The 20068-nt window shown below is 46.7% G+C and overlaps 1 protein-coding gene across 2 annotated transcripts in view; it reads right to left on the bottom strand.

The window, feature by feature from the left end:
• LOC126539882 (uncharacterized) overlaps positions 1 to 20068 on the bottom strand; it is a 727003-nt gene that overhangs the window by 407976 nt on the left and 298959 nt on the right. The window contains exon 3 of one of the 2 annotated variants that reach the window (XM_055075676.2): positions 399 to 442. The exons of the other annotated variant lie outside the window; for it this stretch is intronic. The gene's annotated coding sequence lies outside the window, so the exon portion shown is untranslated. The remainder of the gene's footprint in view (positions 1 to 398; positions 443 to 20068) is intronic. 2 annotated transcript variants of the gene reach the window in all.

Below are 20068 nucleotides of genomic sequence, written 5' to 3'. Positions count from 1 at the left end.
CTTGGAGAAGGAATTTCATTCCTTCACTGAATGCATCTCGGCTTCATAGTTGCAACACAGCAGGCGCACCAGATAGTGGTTTTAGGAAAGTTGTAGGAATAAATGCAATGGGATTACATTGGTGTGCAGAGGAATGTCAGCGACCAGCCCAGAAGTACGAATAAGATGGTTTAGCATAGCGATCATCGTTTTTTTTTTCATAACCGTGAACAGTTTTTAGTTATGGTAGCTATATTGAAAACGGTTCTTGTTGCATGCGTAGAAAGGAAAGCGGAATAAGAGCAGTGATACCTTTTAGCTATTAGTGACCACTGCCTAATTTAAAAGAAACTCGTTATCACTGCCAAATAAAAATGAAAGGTTGACACTAAATAAGGTCCTTTGGTATTCGTGCTTACCTGCATGGGGAGACCTCCTTATAGAAATCCTTCACAGGTGGCCTCTGTAAGAGAAAGACGACAAAATTTTCAATTAATTGCTTCTAATCGCAACTCACGTGGAGTATCATATGGTACAGACCCGTTGAATAATCTTCCCTCTTTCGCCGGCATAGCGCAGGCGCTTAAAGGAGTAATCTCCATTTGCGGCAAGTTGCAGGCAATTTTTCTGTTTATGTGCGCATGCATGCTTCTAGGCTCACTGCCTGGAACACTTGCTGTGTTCGAGACGGCGAGCCTAGTGCATGCATGGACACTTCTGGTGCCCTCTACATAGTAGCAAACCGGTCTGTACACTCCTCTTGAGTGCACGTGGCTACATGGAGGAAACAACCTTATCAAGGGTAATAAAGTGGCTGCAAAAAATCGTTACCCTTGTCGGCGGAGCACTTCTTCCTCGATATTCCACAACGACTACCAGCAGACTCTAACAAGAAACCAAAAAGCGCAACGTGGACATAAACTACACTGGTATTGCCTCGTCCACTAAGTGCTTCATTGCCGCTGCTTTCTCCTTTTCTTTTTTTTTTTTTTTTGGCTAGCCGTGCTCGTAAAATCATGAACCAACTAACCCAGGAGGAGAAATAGACGGAAAGACAGGGAAGAACCAACTAACTCAGCTTCCGCTCATGTTTAAGTTCTTTCACTAAGCACAAATAAATGGCTGCGTAGAGCACCTTATGGAGCCGCTCTCATTTCATTGCCGGCAACACTTCCTTCACATTTACAGCGGGTGGCGCATAAACCCTATAATCTACATCCACTTTGAATATGTGCTTCCATAGACATTCCGCGATTTAGCTCGGAGCCAGCACTTCTCGTAGGGCGGACTCCACTCGGTGCAGGTACGATATGTACTGTAATTGGGCGCGTGTTTTCAATCTGCCTCGTTGGCTCGTAACTCCTCGCATCTCTTCCCTCTGCTACGCCGGCAAAGTCAGTCTCTCCTTCCTCTCAGTCTGAAACAACCAGGCCCACTCAACAGGCGGCAGTCTTGTCTCGCGCTCTTCCACCTCTTCCACCGTCGTCCCTCGTACGCACGCACTTCTCCTTTGCGCCGTTTACTAGCACTTTCAACATTTTTTTTTAGTATCTCTAACAGACCTTCAAGACTTATACGCACGTCATATCAAAGCGAACTGTATGCATAGAAGTACCATTATTAATAATAGAATAATAATTATTAATCATTAGCAAAAGACGTATCATTATTACCAGCATCATTGCTGCGAACGAAGGTCTCTCGGTGCCGCAGTGTACACCATGCGGAAATAAGGCGCTTGCTACAAAAGTATTATGCAGACGCCACGCATACAAAGTGACACAGCGAGTTGAGCGCCATTGTTCGAATATATAGCATGAAAGTTGAAACAAAAAAGTTTAATAAGGATTTTCTTTGAACAACCATATAAATGTTTTCGTCGTGGTTTTGGCTCATACACACGTTCGCGATGTAAGACTATCGCATACAGAATGCTTAAATGCGCATTTGTTTGCCAAATAAATGCTATGCAGAGAGCAACGAAGGCCCTTTCAGTAACAATTTAGTGAAGACTTGCCCAATAAAACACAGCTATGGAAGGCGGAGTTTATGCAAGTGTTATCGGCTTAACCTTATGCTCTGAAAAAAAAAAAAAACTTTATTATTGTTTAGCAACTATACAATGAATATATTTGTAACTAAAGCCGTCACTATGGTCTTACCATTTTTTCATTTACAGGAAAGATTACGAGCTACCTGCAGCTTGTTTTAAAGCTCTTCGCTTTCCCGAGGTATTCCGTATTTACGCTAGTAAATTTTCCACTCACCACTGTTTTAGTTGAGGAATGATTTTTTTACCATGGACCTTGCATCAAGTGACCCGACTTCACCGCTTCGCTCGTAGTCATCATTGACTGAGCGCGGGTGGGCCGCGAGCCACATTGGCGATAAAAGAAACAATAAAAATAAGCGGTAATGAACCCTTCCATTTACTGGGCATCGCGTCTTTAAAAGAATATTCCCTAACTGGCAGTTCTAAGATTCACTTTTTCGACACCACAAAAGCTTGGAAAGACGCGAAATATTACTTATTCAAGAGCCAGCGCCAGTAAACCATACAATAGCGAACAAACTATTTTGACTTCGTTTGATATATACTTTATCCCTAACCAATATCGTGAGGTCGGTTTTAAGTTAGCCAGACCACCGGTGTCGAAACTATAGGCGCCGCGAGTCTGCACGTAACTTGGAATGAAGTCGGACTATGACTTGTTATACACTTCCTCGATTGCCACTGTGAGTCAATATTCTTTGACTGCACGGAAATTGCAAGAAGTTGGAAGAAATTCGAAGCACATGGTACGTTAAACTAAGAGGTAGGTTCTTGAGGACACCATCCATCTCCTCGTCTGCTCAGGAATTAGGATTTTTCTTAGCAATGACACACGTGTGGAATAAGCTCCACAATATACTTTGTTAACATGTGAATGGGTGCATAAGAATTTGTATTTGTGTTGCATCTTGTCCATTGTTTTTGTTGTTGCTGTTGTCATTGCCTGACATGCGCAGTGAACCCGTATTCTATAGCCTGTTACAAAGGTGGTGACCAGCTTCGAAATTACCTCTTGTCTGTTAGCGCCAAGTGTGCATAGTTTTTTTCCTTGTTTATTCTTGTCGCTAACTTCCTATGTTCACTGTTCATAAGTCATAATTCTTTATCGAAGTACATAGATATTAGCCCGTGCTAACAAAAAGTGATGCCACAAATGAATCTGACAAGCTTTTATGAAGCCTAAGTTCTTCGTTCAGGTCTGCTCCGGTAAAGCGTGAATAGATAAAAATTTGTAGTTGCTGCCACGGAATTCTGCATCTACCCGTCGACAACATGCTGTGAAGTTGGTAAGGTTGCTGATTAGGCTACAGTTGTCAATCCATGCAAAACGTGTACGCCGCAATAGCAGCAGTTTTCGTCACCGTGCTACTCTTAAGAGGAAGCTTTAGCTCGGGTGCTCCCATCTAAATACATGTAAAAGGATAATTCGTGTTTCTCGGCAACCACTGCACCAAATTGGACGCGGTTTGTTGCATTTATAAGGAAAACTTAGGATCTAGTGACTGTTTTCCTAAAATATTTTGACTTATGCAGTAAGTTTTTCATTAAAAACTCGCGAAATCGCAAATTTTCAAAAAACTAAACTATGGAGTTTACAACTCTGTAACTATGCAATAAAATATGATATCACAACTATCTTGATTGCATCCAATAGTACACCAAAAGCGGACAAAAGATATATGTTACGCATGAATCTAAACAATGTAGTAATATGGAAGTAGAGCTTTTTTAGAACCCTCGTACACAACGTAACAAATTCACTTAAGATATAAGTTGACATATTGAATTTGTCCGTTTTGAATGATCTAATGGATGCCGCTTACAGAACCGCGATATCCGTTCTTGATGCAGAGCTGCACTTTTGCAAACATTGTGCTTCTATTTTTCGAGCTTCCGGATTTTTGAAAATTATTTTGACACAATTGAGGCCCTAAATAGAAATTCCGCTTCCAGTAGACACTATAACTTATCTTTCTCTCTCAAATTTACCAAATTTCATTAAAATCGGTCCAGGCGTTATCTCAGAAAAACGTTTTTGTGTTTTACATGTATTTGAATATGCCGCGTCGGAGTTCGTGCCCGAGCTAAAGCTTTCTCCTAAGCTGTTCACGTTTAGCATGCCATGGAGGTTGGCGAGTACTTCAGCCGCACCAAGGTTATTAAAAGTAATTGTTTTCCACAGGACGAGGAGGAGGAGGAACTTTATTATTGCAGAAACTGTTGCGCGGTTTATTCCTGGGGGATTCGCTCTGACAGGGCTCCACTGGCGATCGCCGCTCGCTGGGCCTGGTCGAGGGTCGCCAGTTGGCTTCTCAGGTCCAGTTCGGAGAGTCTCGCCTCCCAAGACCACGTAGTGAATGTGTGTGTTGTGACTCGTGGTGAAATTGCGTCGCCCGGACGGTCGGTACAATCGTGTGTTATGTGCACGAGTGTCGCTGTGTGGTTGCTACACCAGGGACATGTCCGGGACGTCCCTGGTGGACGGGACATGTCCACCAAGCGGGACATGTCCCAAGCGGGAAAGTGGGACGGGTATAAGGACTATGTGAGCTGTAGTCCATTCCTCGGGTAATGTTCCGCCCGGTGTCCATATTTCTATCGTGATGCTTTCGGTTTCCATTTGAGGTTTACGGGCCATGATACAGACAATTACAATGTGCAATGACTTGCCGCAAGCCGTTACAGCTTGTGTTACCGACTGTGGCGAGGAAGAAAACGAGTGGGCTGGCAATGTGCACCGCATGGCGGATATCCGGCGGTCTATGCCCGCCTTTGGAGGGCAGCGGAGATTGGGTCCTGCTGCTGAGCACGTGGTCGATGGTTTGATTTCCGGCAATGGGGGCTGGAAGCCGTGAGCCCAGATTTAGCTGCGCCGTAATGAACGCGAGACGGTGAATGTTAACACGGAGACCTCCGCCACAACGTCGCTCACAGCCAGAATGCTGCTAGTGTCCTTATGTCCAGCATATCAATAAGCGGTGGTCGATTTACGGAATTTGCGAAATTTATGGAGTCGTTGCCAAGAGAAGAGAAGCGCACTCGGGGTTGTGATGAAGTGAGAGAGTTTACAGCAAATATAAAGGGTCCGCTAGCACAAGACAGGTGTAATTAGAGATGGCTGGGACAGGCCTTCCTACTGCAGAGGACATAAAGAGGCCAAGGATGATGATGCTATTTACTATTGCGGACGATAATATGTACATAACAAAGAAGTTGTTCTTGAGTGAGTGGCGATGTTTCTAGAAAGAGTCTATAGGAAGCATGTATATCGTTATATGTACGCTTGTAAGTAAGAATTAATGCCCTCGTGACTAGTGTGCGCGCATTGAAAATATTGCCCTTTACTTGCCCTAGTATATAGCTTTGCTCATACTGCGACTGATACTTTGGCAAACTCTGGTACTATGAAAAATAAATGTACGTATCTGATGCTTACTGCACGCTCCTTCCTCGACTTATCGGAAGCAGGCATAGATGACTTATTCTCAGCGCGACAAAATAACAAGAAAGAAAGCGACTTTCTCACTTCACCAACGCAAGTAAGAATAGACCGACTCAATAAAACTGCCACATGTCGACAGAGGTGATGAAAGACAGCCTTCGCTCGGGACGTACTGCACAACACGGAACAGTGCGCACGGGAAAGCAATCAAAGAGACGCAATCCCCTGACTGAGATGGAAGGCATTTCCCCACGTCTGCGTTCCTTCGCTACGTCTTCAGCAAAGCGACGATGCCCCATTTCATGTTTCAGCCTGCGCGCTCGGGGCACGCCACGTGCGTAAAAGCGGCGTAGAAGGAGCATTCAGGGGTGGCGGCTGCGCAGGCGCGTTCCCCTTCCACAGTGCGCTGTCATTTTCCCACATAAAACGCAATACCGGGGATTCGGAGGGAGCGACGTCGTCCTTGTCGCCATCTCTGTCACCGCATTGATCCGTCCGGAGGATGACTGTCATTTCGGCCCGCTCGGCAGGTTGGCGTGCCCATCCATTTTGCGCCAATTCTGCTTTCGTCGCTGTCGCAAAAGAGAACTTTGCCGCGTGCCTCGTATCCCTAATTCTCAACTCCACTACGACAAGGTCTTCACCCACACTTGATAATTAGGGCAAAGTGCATTTGGACGGCTTTTTCTCTCACCTATCGGTACGTTTGAACGCTTCCATATTTGTTACTGTGAAGAACAAGAACAACAGGAAATGAAGAAACACTCCTTCATAAAAGAAAACAATTGTTTCAGGAAAATCAAAAACAATTGCGGACTATTTCATTTCTGAAATAAGGTAGGTTACCGCGAAAGCTGCGGCCATTGACTGCCCATAGCGACAGTCAACGCCTAGGAAAAGAAAAAGAGGTTTCCAACCATATAACATCAAAATTTTTATGAGCACTTGGTCTCCAAGCTGCATGGTTTCAGCTATTAGTCCTATCCGAGCAGCACTTCGTTTTGAACGGTTCTGTTGGTGTGCCGGCCGTACGCTTTTGCTGCCGGTGCAACTTTGAGCACCTCGCTGATTTTTTCGCCGTAAATGCAGCCATTTTTTTTTTACGGAGGAATGCAGGGTTGTCAAAAACGTCATTATTTTAACCACTCGATGTGTGGGGTGCGTTAAGTATTCATAAAGTAAATATAAATCATTTGAATTTGACATGTCCGACCATTGAAGCACAAGCTAAGGGAGCTGAAGCTCGCGCGTGGTTCCTGAAGCACAGTCATTTGAAGGCCATAGCAAGGCTAAAAAAATACCGATTTCGCTGCAACGGAACGGCGGCGCAACCTATCAATGCGCGGAATGTTTTGCTGTGCTTTTTCCTTCTTTTTCATGCCATAGCCAAGACAGATGGCGCCACCACGTTGAATGATACCGCGAGCTGCTTGTGTGTAAGCACGGGCTAGGACTTAATCCTTCGATATCAAGAACCAGTCTAAAGACTACGTTCGAGATAACAAACAAACGTTTCTGCTAAGATGAGATAATCCATAGGAAAAATGTACAACACTATACGCCACTCAATAAGGGGCCAAACAGGCTAGAAAAGGTTACCCGTCCGGCTTGAAGTGGGCAACAAGTGCCAGTTGACGAAGTAATCTCAGCTGCATCTACAAGCCTGCGGCAAACGTCAAAAAACGCTTTTGGAGTGAAATAAAAATATATCAAAAATTTGGCTTAGATATATGTGCTAAGACCAGATTCTCTTGTCGTCTTCTCACACGATGTTCATATGATATCGCATACACAATGCTAACGTTGCTCTAAACATCTGCACTGCAATCGTCGGAGGAAGCTAGCATTGCCATTAAATTTGTCGTTAAAATTAATGCCCAGGCATTCAGGACATCCCCCTTCGGTAATTCGTGGACCTTCACGGCATTGCACCAGCTCAACTCAGTGGGCAACATTTTAGGAAAACTACAGTTGAAAAAATAAGTCTACAAAGATGTAATAGCAACGTCGAGAGGATACTTCTGTCTAATAACGTACAAATTTAGGGCACTTATTTGGCAATAAGTGTTGCGTTATAGGGCTGCGGTTTTATTGCGATAGCAATTAAATAGACACTACATGCGCATCTCTGCCGTCGGCGTCACCAGCGCCGTCGCCGTGATGTTTCGTACTCAGTATGAGGGCGATAACATTGTCGCCGCGCACATTTTAACGTATGCGCGACAGAAAGCGTGCGCGGGTTTGCCGACGATCGTGGCTCAATTTCGCGCACGGAAAGGAAGAAAGCGGGCAGGAAACGCGCCGCCTCCGGTCTCGCGCCGGCGACCGGGGGAGGGGAGGGAGCGGTGCGGCGGCGGGCCGGAGTAGCCAAAGATCCCACGCTTAATATCACGCTACACTGGAAGTTTTACCGTGACGCTGTAAATGAGGCTGTAAATGTCCGCGACGGTGTAAATGAGGCGTGGATGACATTTCAAGCACAACTTGACCGAATTTATTCGTGATATTCCTTCATGTAAGCGTGACGACAGGACTGCGTGCCATGGTTAGTTCTTGGGCAAGCGCGAACAGGCCGCGTACGCGAGACAAACGCAAACCACACGCTTAACATACCGGAGAGCGCTCGCGCGGGAACTCTCCACGACGCATATGCGAATAGGGGAGCCGCAGTGGCGTAGCGACAATTTCGTTCGGAGGGGCTCACGTTGCAGCTCGGCCTCCTCCTTATAGAATTTGTCGAGGGATCAAATGCGTGAACAATAACTACATTGCCATTGCCAAAGGTGCTGCAAACGACTTCTTGAACGCTACGCACGGTCAATACAAGTAAAATATGCATTCTTTAATAACAGAATTCACTCGTGTTTCTCAAAACTTTCGCCCGAAACAAATAAAATCAATGGTTACATATTTTCTGTCTATTAAATAAGTAAAGAAAATATCGCACGAACTTTAGAACTATATCAGTTCGAAACCAGCAAAACAGTGCATGCCGCTGATATGAAAAATGTAAAGGCCACGAAATGAACAAGTTGAATACGAATACTTTAACGAAACTTTGTCATTCAAGCCTTGTTTACATTTTCGTGCATATGTAACGGCCAGAGAAAAATCTCAATGACGTTGTCCCTTGTTGCAATTAATTGCGCAGGAGCATCTGTCACCAGTCATGTATTGCGAATAATTGCATCGAAATTATAGTCGCAAGACAGAGCACATATAAAAAGACGGAGTTCTACAATATATACAACAAACGGGCTACTTAATCTGAAAGTACTCCCCATGAGCATTTAGACACTTATGCCACTGACTAACGAGTCGCTTAATCAAGCACCTTGCGTTGCTGTTTGAAAAAATCTATAACTGACTCTTTCACGTCATCGTCCGACACTAATTTGGTTACGTTGTGCTGTTTGTTTCAAATGACCCAAAATGTAGAAGTCACAAGACAACAGGTCTGGAGTGTATCGCGGTTGTCGCAGCTTTTCCCACTTGAACTTTGCCAGCTTTGTATTAACCACATCAACGACGTGGGGACGGGCATTGTCGTGGTGCAAGATGACTCCATTGGTCAATTTTCCACGTCATTTGTTCTTGATTGCGACATGCAGCCGACCCGGCGTTTCAAAATACCGTAAACAATTGATAGTGTTCCCACGTTTAACAAATTTCATCACTAATGGCCCCTGACAATCGAAAAAAAAAGAAGCCGACAACACCTTTCCGGCATAAATGACTGTCTGTGCTTTCTTTGGGGGTCGTGAATTCAAATGTTTCCACTGTAAGCTTTGGCGTCGTCTTTAAGGCTCGTAGTAGTCGCACCATGATTCGTTCCCGGTCACAATTGCAGACGAGAAGTCGTCACCCTCAATGTGACACCGGATCAGATCAGTCAAGGCAGCGCCGAACTTCTCTGTCTTCTAGTGGTGGTTCAAAATCTTGGGCATCCGTTGCGCACACATGAGCCAATAACCGAGATGTTCATGAATTATGGTGTAAACCGTACCGTGTCTGATGTTCACACGCTCTGCCAGTTCATCGATGCTTATCCTCCGTTCTTGTCTAATCCGCTCATCAGCCTTTGCAGTTGTGTTGGAGGTGACTGCATGGTGACTTTGGCCCGGTTGTATCGTCTTTGCAACTTTCAAGTCCTTTCTTTGAACCGTTTGCTCCAACGCCTTACGGTGGCCAATGAAATGAAATGTTCAACGTACTCGGCAGCCATACAGCGAGTAATTTATTTTGGGGAATTTGGGACCTTCAGCTGATAAAAACTTCACGATACCACGCCGTTCAACTTTTGGAATGCCCATTATGTCATGCAACCGTGTTCAACACAGTGTATGAGAGCACTAAAAACATGTATCCACACACCTGCGTGTTACTTTTATAAATGACAGAAGCATCTGTGCTACGCGCATGCTACCCCCTCCCCTACGCTTTCACTCGCCCATACAGCATGCGGCGCGCTGTCACGACGTTATCGGCTTTTGACTTTATACGGAACATGGGGGCGACAGCGACGGCGGGAATGTCCCTGGGGTGTCCATATAATTGCTATCGCAATAATATAATAAGAGCACCTGGGAAGTGAAGCATCCAGTGGCCCATTACTTTCCGCAAGAGAAGTAAGAAAATCGAACTTTCACCATGCCACAATTTGCTGCGCTGTAACAGTCTTTTTTTTTTCTTTTATGGGGCGGCGGCACGGAAATGAAAAAACGCAAAGGAAAGCCCGTTGGCCACAGTCGAATGCCTACATTGGGCACCTAATGTGGCTACCGAAGCACTATCGAAGAAAACGTGAGACGCTTGGTCTACAGAGAACCATATGCATAGTGCTCGGTACCCAACACCGGCTCGTCAAAATTTTCCGGGGAAGTTGCGCTCAAGCGAACGCGTTGCAATCCGTGGAGTCCCCGCAGTGATGGCGGCGAGCGACCATGCATTGTTTCTTTTTCTCGTTTACTATCCAGAAAGCGGGCAAAACTCTGCCAGGCGAAAATCCACTTGGCCAGAGAAAAACGAACGCGCACCAAAGTGAGCCGCGCGGTGGTCGGGGCAACACGAGAAAACCGCATGCACTCTAGCTGGCTCCGGCAGCCTGAGGGTAGCGTTAAGAAAAAAAAAATTGAAGAGGCTCAATGTTCTCCGAATAAAAGTCAAACTAGAAGAATAAATAAGAACGTAGCTACTTTTGCTGGATTTAGTGTCTTGATATGGATGCTTTGGCGCAGGCGCAAAAAAAAAAAAAAAATGTTGATATTCTTTTCTGTGACATGACGGCACAAATGAACCACCACAACATTTTGTATGGCATCGTCTCATCGAACCTCGCTGCGTGCTTTGTCAGCTTGTCTGATAGCGTTTTGAATTGGCTTGTCTGGTTGCATGATTCGATGTACGACTTTAGAGAAGTCAATGCACATTTGGTGTCAAATGTTTATGAGAACATTAAACCCACAAAGTTTCGGCATTGAAAATCTAAAGCACGACTTTAGAAATGTCAATGCACCTTTCGCATCAAACGTTTTTGAGAACTTTATAACCATAAAGTTTCAGAACTGAAATCCATGTGCTCCGTAGATTCCGCGGCCTCCGCGAGACGCAGCGACGAGCCCGCTCGCCATTAAAACGCGCTTGAAACTTTGTGCTCGGATGGCGCTCCTTGCGTTATGAGATCCAGATGCATGGGTCTTGCCGCGAAATCCAACCCGATTACGCAACGTTCGCGCAGCAATGTATTTTCGAGCGTGAAAAAGACATTCTAGACAAAATCCAGAATGATTTCCAGCGCCGGGGGTCGTTTTGCTCGGCGATGTACGACAGCACGAAACAAATTTCGCAGTGGGGCGGGGGGGGGGGGGGGGGCGAAGCTGAAGCCCCATAAGCCCTCCCCCGTGGGTACGCGCCTGGGGTGCCGGATATATCACGTGATCTGCGCGGAGCATGGGCAACAGAGAACAATGCTCGGCGCCTTTTTAACATCTTGCGGGGAATACTAAACTTTCCTTGGGGATGGATGGATGGAAAAACATTATTTTCGTCAGAACGCATGTGCAGACGATTCCGTGCTAGATGGCCATCAACTCATGGCTGACGGCGACCTGGGTGGCCCACTCCACGGCCCTAGTCTGGACGACTGGGTCTAAGCTGGCCAACACGGCCTCCCACTGCTCGAGAGAAGGATCACGCATAATATCCGCCGGTGGCGGCGGTATGCTACAGCTCCATAATATGTGGTCATAGGTGGCCAGTTCCTGGCACCATTTGAATTCCGGCTAAACGTCCGGGTAGATTTTGTTTAACACGTATGGGTTATAGAAAGATCTCGTCTGCAATCTTCGCCAGACGCTGTCCTGCGCCTTCACCACTTGCTTGTCCGGGGCGGGTAAATTCTCCGCTCAAGTTTGTAATGGTTAGTAATGTCGTGAGAGGACACCAGCCCATCTCTCTTGGACCTCCCCGGAACTTGCGGCTCACCTGCCCGGCTGACGAAACCTCGGGCATTCATGTGAGCCGCCTCATTCCCAGGGTTCCCAGAGTGTGCTGGTACCCAGACAATTTCCACCTCCGTAGTCCCTCGCCCCGTGGCCCGATTTAGCAATCCTGCCACTGTGACAGAGATTCTGCCCCTCGCCAAATTTCGGATGGCTATTTTAGAGTCGCTGAAAATCAGGTCAGCTTTAGTATTACCTATAGCTATCGCTATCGCCGCCTCCTCTGCAGTTTCTGAGGAGCGGGTTTTGACTGATCCAGAGGCGACCAAGCGTCCACGCCCGTCCACCACCGCAACTGCAAATGGGTCCTTGTTCTTATACTCGGCGACATCTACGTTGACTGCCCCGTTGTATTTCCCGTACTTAGCATGTAAAGCTCTGGCTCTTGCCTACCTGCGGTTCTCGTGATGTATCGGATGCATATTTTCGGGCAAAGGTTTTATGTACAAGCCCTTGTGTATTTCTCGCTTCACCTCAATTTTCATGTCCCCGGCTGGAGGATCAACTCCAATGCCGATCCTCTCCAATATATCCCTCCCTACTCTCGTTTTAGAAAGCCTACTGAGTTGCATCACCAAGTGTGCCTCCCGCAGTTCTTCCAGGGTGTTGTTGGGGAGGCGAATGAAGACCGTGGTGTTTGGAATACTCTCCACCATTGTTGGCGTGGGTTCTCAAGTGGACTATCACGACGTTTGTTCATTGCAGCATAGAGCGTTCAGTCTAACTGTCAGAGTTGCTGTCGATCGCCGTGTTCACTTCTACAGACATTCTTGGCATACATTCTGCGCTACATGCGCAGAGATGCGCATGTAGTGTCTATTTGTGCTACCGCCGTAAAGCAGTAGCCCTATAAGGCAACACCTATTGCCAACTAGGTGCCGTAAATTGGCATGTTATTAGAAGGAAGTATCCTCTCGACGTTGCTTTGATAGAAATAAAGAGTAGTCAGCCTCGTGCTTTGTACAGCGTGAGCTCTTACGGGATCATTCCAATGGCCGTTTCGATTGGCGATGGTGTCCGCCGCCGGTCTCCGGTGCCCGCAGCAGCTACCGCCGGGAGTGAGCAACGCAAATACCGAATCCCCGCCGGGATTTACCATGGGCATGCTGCGTGGGAGTGAACTGCTCTGCCACTGAGCCACGCCAGCGCTTGCTAGCATGCAGCGCGTCCTAGCGTGTCCTAGCGCGCGAGGAGACAAGCGATGGCACATGTGCGCCGCGTAGTGGTGATGCATGCCCATTTTGCATTCCATTTGCATATCATTACACCAGCTAGAACGCCATTTAGCACACGCACAGGTAGCGGTGCAAGGTAGTTTAGAACATTTAGGGAAGGAAGAGAAGTTTAACGAGATGTATACAAGAATGCTATAAAATGGATTATTCCCCTGATTAAATTAAGCTGGCTATGTGATTATGTGACCGCCGCGTTTCAAAGGGGATGCCAATAAAGGATCATCATAGCACCGCGCCGTTTGCCTTGCGATGTGAGATGCGCGCCGCGTAGCGTCTATACGCGCGCCTTTTGCATTGCAGTTGCGTATTATTACACCAGGAGGCACCTCATACAGCAGTTGCATAGCTAGCGGTGCAAGTTATACCCGCGTCACACGGGTGTTTGGAAGGCCTTCCAACCGATAGTCACTTGACTCAAAGGTCAAGTTCGAGCTGCTACATGGACGGTTTCGAAGGCCACCGAGTCAATAGTCTATCGAGTCAACGGAGCACCCTACAACTCTATCGAAATATCGATGGCCTCTCAGCAACCGAAGCGGAAACGGCGCGAACATGCCCTCTCGTTCACAGTGCGCACGTACTCACGGTTAGAAAGAACAAATCAATACAAAATGCTCTAAAAATACTATATATATTATCATAGCAGCCTTGTCATCTTGAGCCTCTGTCTCTCTGTCACCCATAGCGGCAGAGCAAGAGTGCAGCCACAGCGCACTTTCAAGTTTGGAACATGTAAACACACACCAAAATGGCAGCCGCATTGAGCGCCGCAAACATTGCCGCATTTTCGCTACTCAACAACTTAAAAGCTAAACATATGTATGACAATGTATAAACATTTTTTTTAATCTATAAACAAACATAAAATAAATTAGTGCTTTTAAGTCGTTTTAGTGTTGTTTAACTTTTCGCGACATGAAAGGGAAAATAAAGATCGGCAGCGCCACACAATTTTGAAAGGAACGCCTGAACCACTCAACGGCCTTTCAGAGGTGCCGTGTAGCAGCGCGACAACTCCTTTGAGTCGATAGAGTTGTGGCGTTTCAAAGGGCGTCGACTGGAAGGCCTTCCAAATGGGCCCGTGTGACACAGGTATTAGATAGGGAAGTATTGACGTAGAGAAAGGACGATTATGGAGATGTATAAATATTGATGTAATGAAAAACATGTATGGCATGCCTGAATAATTCAAGCAGGCTATAGGTGACTGTTCTTCACCATCCCGTTTATAAGGGAATGCCATCAAATGATGGTCATCTTCCTCATTAGCATCGTATTGTGCCATTTGACACGTGATGTGACATGCGCGCTGCGTAACGTCGATACGTACAAACTTTCCATTGCATTTCCGTTATATTCCACCAAGTGTCCCGACATGTAGCAGTAGCATAGAGCAATTGCATGATGCGAGTAGGTGGACCTGGTTAACTCAAGCAAGCCAGGTAGCTATTTGTGACCACCCTGTCTTGATGAGGATAACAATGAACCATCATTACCATCGTAATCAACAGCAACGTACCGTGGCACGGGTCAAGAGATGGGACATCTATGCCACGTAATCTGGATACCTGTGTTTACTCTTTGGTACACGTTATGCCGCCTCCTCACAAGGCACGAATCGCTACATAAGACGCGAATCGTAGAGATACGCACGCGGCTTCAACCAGGCAACAACGGGCTTAGCAGACCGTTGTGCAGAGAGCAGGACAAGCCTAAGCTTGGCGCCGACGCCGGCCGGACAGTTCAGATCCTTATCGCGAAATCGACGCGAACAGCCTTCGCCGCGAATAGCCTGTAATGTATCTGCCATGGAGCCGCCCCTCCAGCTTACGGTGTGTCTGTGCTGACTTTGCGAGCCTGTCACTTTTTACAGCGAAGCTGTCTATGGCTAGGATCTGAAAAAAAAGGAAAGTCTGTTCGAGATGTTGACAAAAATAAATCGTCATGTGGGCCGATCTTGGTGATAGCGCAGAAAGGGTCCAAGCTTAATGACACATACCTCTGTGGGCTCAGGGACCTGTAACGCGCCCTTAAACTACCCTTGTCACACGTGGGACGTAAAGATATCTCAGACACAACGGGAAGAACATTTATTTTTGCAAAAATATTTTGTACAAGTTTTGCGAAAAGCTCTGTTGAAAAATTCCCGGCGCCAACCGCGAAACCGCGCTAGTGCCATTGCTTGCGCGTTCCTCGTCGTCCTCTTGTTCCACAGCTGGCTCCGTTGTGCAAAAAAGTATGATCATCAGCAAACGCTCGAGCATGGTTGTCTTCCACAGCTGGCTCCGCTGCCGCTCACCATTCCAGCATAGAATTTGACTTCTCTTGTGTCGTCGTAACGGGAAGGCTGCGTTTACGCTGGTATGAGCCATTGCTTAAAGGGGTATGAGCCATTCATTGTCTCACGTGACGGACACATTCTATAACATCGGTGATACGCGAATCTGTGTGCATACCCATGTCGCCACGATTACCAGAGATTAGAACAATAAATATGTTCGTACCTTTGTTACATTTTCTTGGTCACCTCTGTGTCGTGTGCTAAACAGCTTCGCTAGTCATCCACCTTGACTCAGCGGAATCGGTCATTAAATTTTTTTAACAAGTTTTCACGCCAGAATCTGGAATTCCTCTGCATTGTTCTGTTTATTGTGCTTTAGGACCAAATCAAAGGTGAAGTCATTAGAGTTATTTGTGTAGTCGAAATGCGCCTCGCGTTATATGCGGGTTCATGACAGGACTATGTTTATATATATACATATATATATATATCCTCCAACTCGCGATTCTCCCCGTTCCCGTTAGCACTTCGCCTCGGGCAAGGGTGGCGATCTGTGAATTGCCCTGCGCATTTTGCACCCTCTTTCTTCTCATGACTTTGAACGCTGTTATCGGTGCATCAATGTGGTTACGACGCACTATACGCCACCTTGAGCAAGATCATGGGCGCTGTTGTGCAGGTGCGGCAAGCGAGCGGTCGTCGGGGTCACGCGGCGCACCACCACGCAATCCGTGAAGGGCTTTGCCGTGTTCCATCGTACCGCGGGCGCTTCCGAGTGACGTTTATCCGATAACCTTGGACGGTGTCACGGAGGACGACGGCATTCTCGCTGACAGTGACAAAGGCCCTCAGCTGTCGTCCTTTCACTTCATTCTGCGACAGCAGTTCCGGGCAACGACGAATAAAGCCCTGCGCGCGTGGCATAAGTTCGCGTCATACGCACACCCCATAATATTTTGCCCTTTTTCTGATAGTCCAAGAGTCCCCCATCGCATTATATTTGTGCTTGCGTTATCTACGTGCAAATACGGCATACACATCTATCTAGAAAAAATAACTTTCCCGTGGTTTTCCAGCCAGTGATAGCGATAAAGACTATTTCACAACTCCGTCAGAAACGCTTTTAACGCCGACGTTCTCTCCGTACATTTTTAATTACCATTTGCGCTGGCCAGCTAGAGAATCGAAGTCTTGTATATTGTACTGCTGTGACTGACGGTAGCATTTCACGCCTAATGCAGATGCTTCCCATTGCGCGTGCTCCGCATTGTGTACGTATATGCTCGACAGACATATTGCTGGTGACAGAAGTTACTCATCGAAGTAAATAATTTCACTCTTCCAGCCTACGCTGTCTCGTATTTGCTCTGGTGAAAGCGGTTTCGAGCAGGGATGCTACAAGAAGCGACATCTGATACAACTCATCTCACGTGTTGTTCTCCACGAAGGGTAAAGAGAAATAAAATTAAATAAAACCCTTATACGAAACGCCGCAAACAGGGACCATAAATCTTTCAACTTCATTTTCAGAAGCATACCGATAGCTGCGTTATAACGGGCTAACGGAAATTAAGGCGCGACCAATACCGCAAGCTTCCCAGCCAATCGCACGCCCGCCGGCGGTGGATTTTCTGTAAATTGCTAGCGTGAGGTGGTTCTCTCTTGCACGTCGCTGACGTGTCTCTGCTGCCGGCGAGAACGATGATCGGCCTAGTTGTAGCGTATGCGGCTAATAGTATACCGCTAAACAAATAAGTTATAAGGTTTTACGTGCCAAAACCTCTTTTTGAATAGGAGGCACGCCGCAGTGAAGGACTCCGGAAATTTCGATCACCTGAGGTTCATTAACGTGCACCTAAATCTAAGTGCACGAGTGTTTTCGCATTTCGCCCCCATTCGATCCAGCGACCTCGAGCTCAGCAGCCGAGTACGAGAGCCACTGAGCAACCACGAACGGTTATTATACCGCTACCGATAATCTGAAAGTTCATAATTTTGTCAGACGTTTGTCAATTTACAGTAACATGCATCTCGGGAGCGCTGCATGCAATGTTGCAAGCCCACGTGCTGCTTAATTTACACCCGGATTTGGAATCTGAATTACGATATCTATGCGTTGCCGCGCATATTTTACACTTCGCGCTTTAAAGAGAGGACGTTTCGCTGTGTTCAGTGAACATTAATATGCCCTGCGTGTGGTAAATATACCCCTGCAGGTCTTGATTTCCGGCTGCGAACCCATATATGCACGCAGCTAGAGTTTACGTGCGACTAGTGCACGTGGAATGCCATTCCTGTTAAATTGTCCATCTTCATTCGGTTGGAAATTATGCATAAGTTCGTTCTTCTAGCTCATTTTTGCTTAAGCGTCCGATATATTCAAGCGTTTTCAGTCCGCAGCGCCAGTCGCCTGAAGCTACCTACATCGCATCACCGACGGTGCGCTGAGCAAAAGCTGAACACTCTAGAGACTGTTTTATCGGCGAGGTGGAAACTAACCTCGAACCAGCACGCCACTCCGCTCTCCTCCTCGCACTGGTATGTGTGGATTCCGCTCTAGCGCGATATCGTTAAGGTCTCCGGGTCGCAGAAAATGTGGCGTCAGCGTCTGGCGTCGGATGTTACGGCAAATAAATATCGCACCAGGCATACCCAGGCCCTCCGTGCGGTGCGAGGAAGATACTGGACTAATTGAATTTCTCAAGCTAAAATACGTAAAAAAAACCATAAAATACTGCTCACACACAACCTAAAGAAATGATAGCATTGGTTTGGAGAGTTTCCCTTTTCGAGCGTTTCCACCATTCATAGACCGGCTGCGGCGTCCGCCTTTCGCGCGCGCCGGCGCGTGCTTCTTGCAATACCTCCACATAGCGCTCACCTCCGCCGCAACCTAAGTTCCCTGAATAAACCTAAAAGGTAGCGAAATGTTTTTATCTAGCCGCCGCCGCTGCTGCGTCTCCCAATTAGCCTGCGTCTTTTCATGCAACAATTGTCAACTGGAAACAAGAGTCACAAGGAGTTGACAAATTAAGCGATCTGCTAAAGAAGAGAGCCGAGGACACATCCAAAGAGGAAGGAAAAACGAAAATTAACAAATTTAACCGTTGCTTGATAAACTACTTGTGGATCAACATCTTTTTATTTAAAAAGCAAGTAGTGAAAACGCCGCCGGAAATGGAGAAGGATTCCGTGTGTTTTGAATGGCGGTTGTACCGTTATCATTCTAACCACCTGACGTAGGCACCTCTCTGCTGTGCTTATGTGGGTGTTTTTTTAACGTTCTGTATTGGGCGGTGTACGTCAAGAACCGCAGCGTTCTGCGCTCTGTGCGGCTGTACGGGACTGGCAGCCACGCATCGTTATGCAACTTCTAAAATAACAATACGAATCTGTTTTGGCACTTGGTAAGCAGTAAATGAGGGATCAAAAGAACTGTCATTGATCCGCAAATATATATTTCTCTGTATTTGTTCCAGAGCAAATTATGAAAAACGCTATTAGAAGTCTTTATTTCACACTTTCGCTTGTTTACTTGTTCTTGGCACTGTTCTTACTGCGCTTCTTTCCTGCGCGAGTCCATTTGATGTGGTTCATTGTTTGTCAAGCAAAGGACAGGTGTATCTCACAGGCGTATGCGTGTGAGGTACACTTTAGTCTATTTGTCTTTTGCGGGATTACGTGTTTTTATGGCGAACGGTGGGCATTATTCCCATTTACACTAGTAAAAGTAACACCCCCCCCCCCCCTTATTTGGACCGAAAAGTTAGTTTGGGTTGCCCCCCCCCCCCCCCCTCCGCAAAAGAATCCTGGGTACGTGCCTGCTCGCGCACTGCGAATCTTCTGCGAACTCTCCGGTAGCGCGGACGCGGCCTTCGCTTCAGGCGGCCATTGCGTCATCCTGCCCGCTCCGCGCGAAAATTTCTGCCGGCAGGCGAAAAATAGGATGGGAGCGCCACCAACCTTGGAACGCCGGTTTCGTCGTTGGAGTATAGACGCCGGTTATTCGCCAACGTGACGCCACGGAGCTCAAGGCGCGCGCGCGTGCGCATTACGTCGGACTAGATCTGCGGCTTTAGACTTTAAAATTTTCGATCGAATACGTTGCCCTCTCTGTTGGAAACTTTAAACTTTGTTTTTATGGCGAGCATCAGGAACTAAAATCAGTTTGAGCTATATGTGACTCATGTAAACGCGTTTTGCACGCTGTTCCTTTGTTATTTTGTTATTCCGGTCGCATTTAAAAGCGAAACGTGGTTTGCAAGCAGCATTGATTAAAATAAACGAAAATTGTAAAGTTATTTCTCATCGCATCAAAAATACTGAAATTTCCTGAGCCATCATACGATGCTTAAGGAGCGCGCTCGCGACCCAGGCTTGCACAGCGTGCTCTCACTACTGCGGTGAGTTGACCGTCTTTCCCACATCACCTACTTCTAAAAACTTTCAAAACTGCAATATTTCAAGAGCAGTCAGTAGCGGAACTGTCAGAATAACTGCACTGAGTGTTAAAGCAGTGAAAAATGAAGCGGTAATTAGTTACCGCGTTTAGCCTAAACGACTCGTGTTTTCACCTGT

This window comes from Dermacentor andersoni, chromosome 2 (genome assembly GCF_023375885.2).
Source record: "Dermacentor andersoni chromosome 2, qqDerAnde1_hic_scaffold, whole genome shotgun sequence".
In the NCBI taxonomy this organism is placed as follows: Eukaryota; Metazoa; Arthropoda; class Arachnida; order Ixodida; family Ixodidae; genus Dermacentor; species Dermacentor andersoni.
This window is presented reverse-complemented; position numbering and strand designations above follow the sequence as displayed.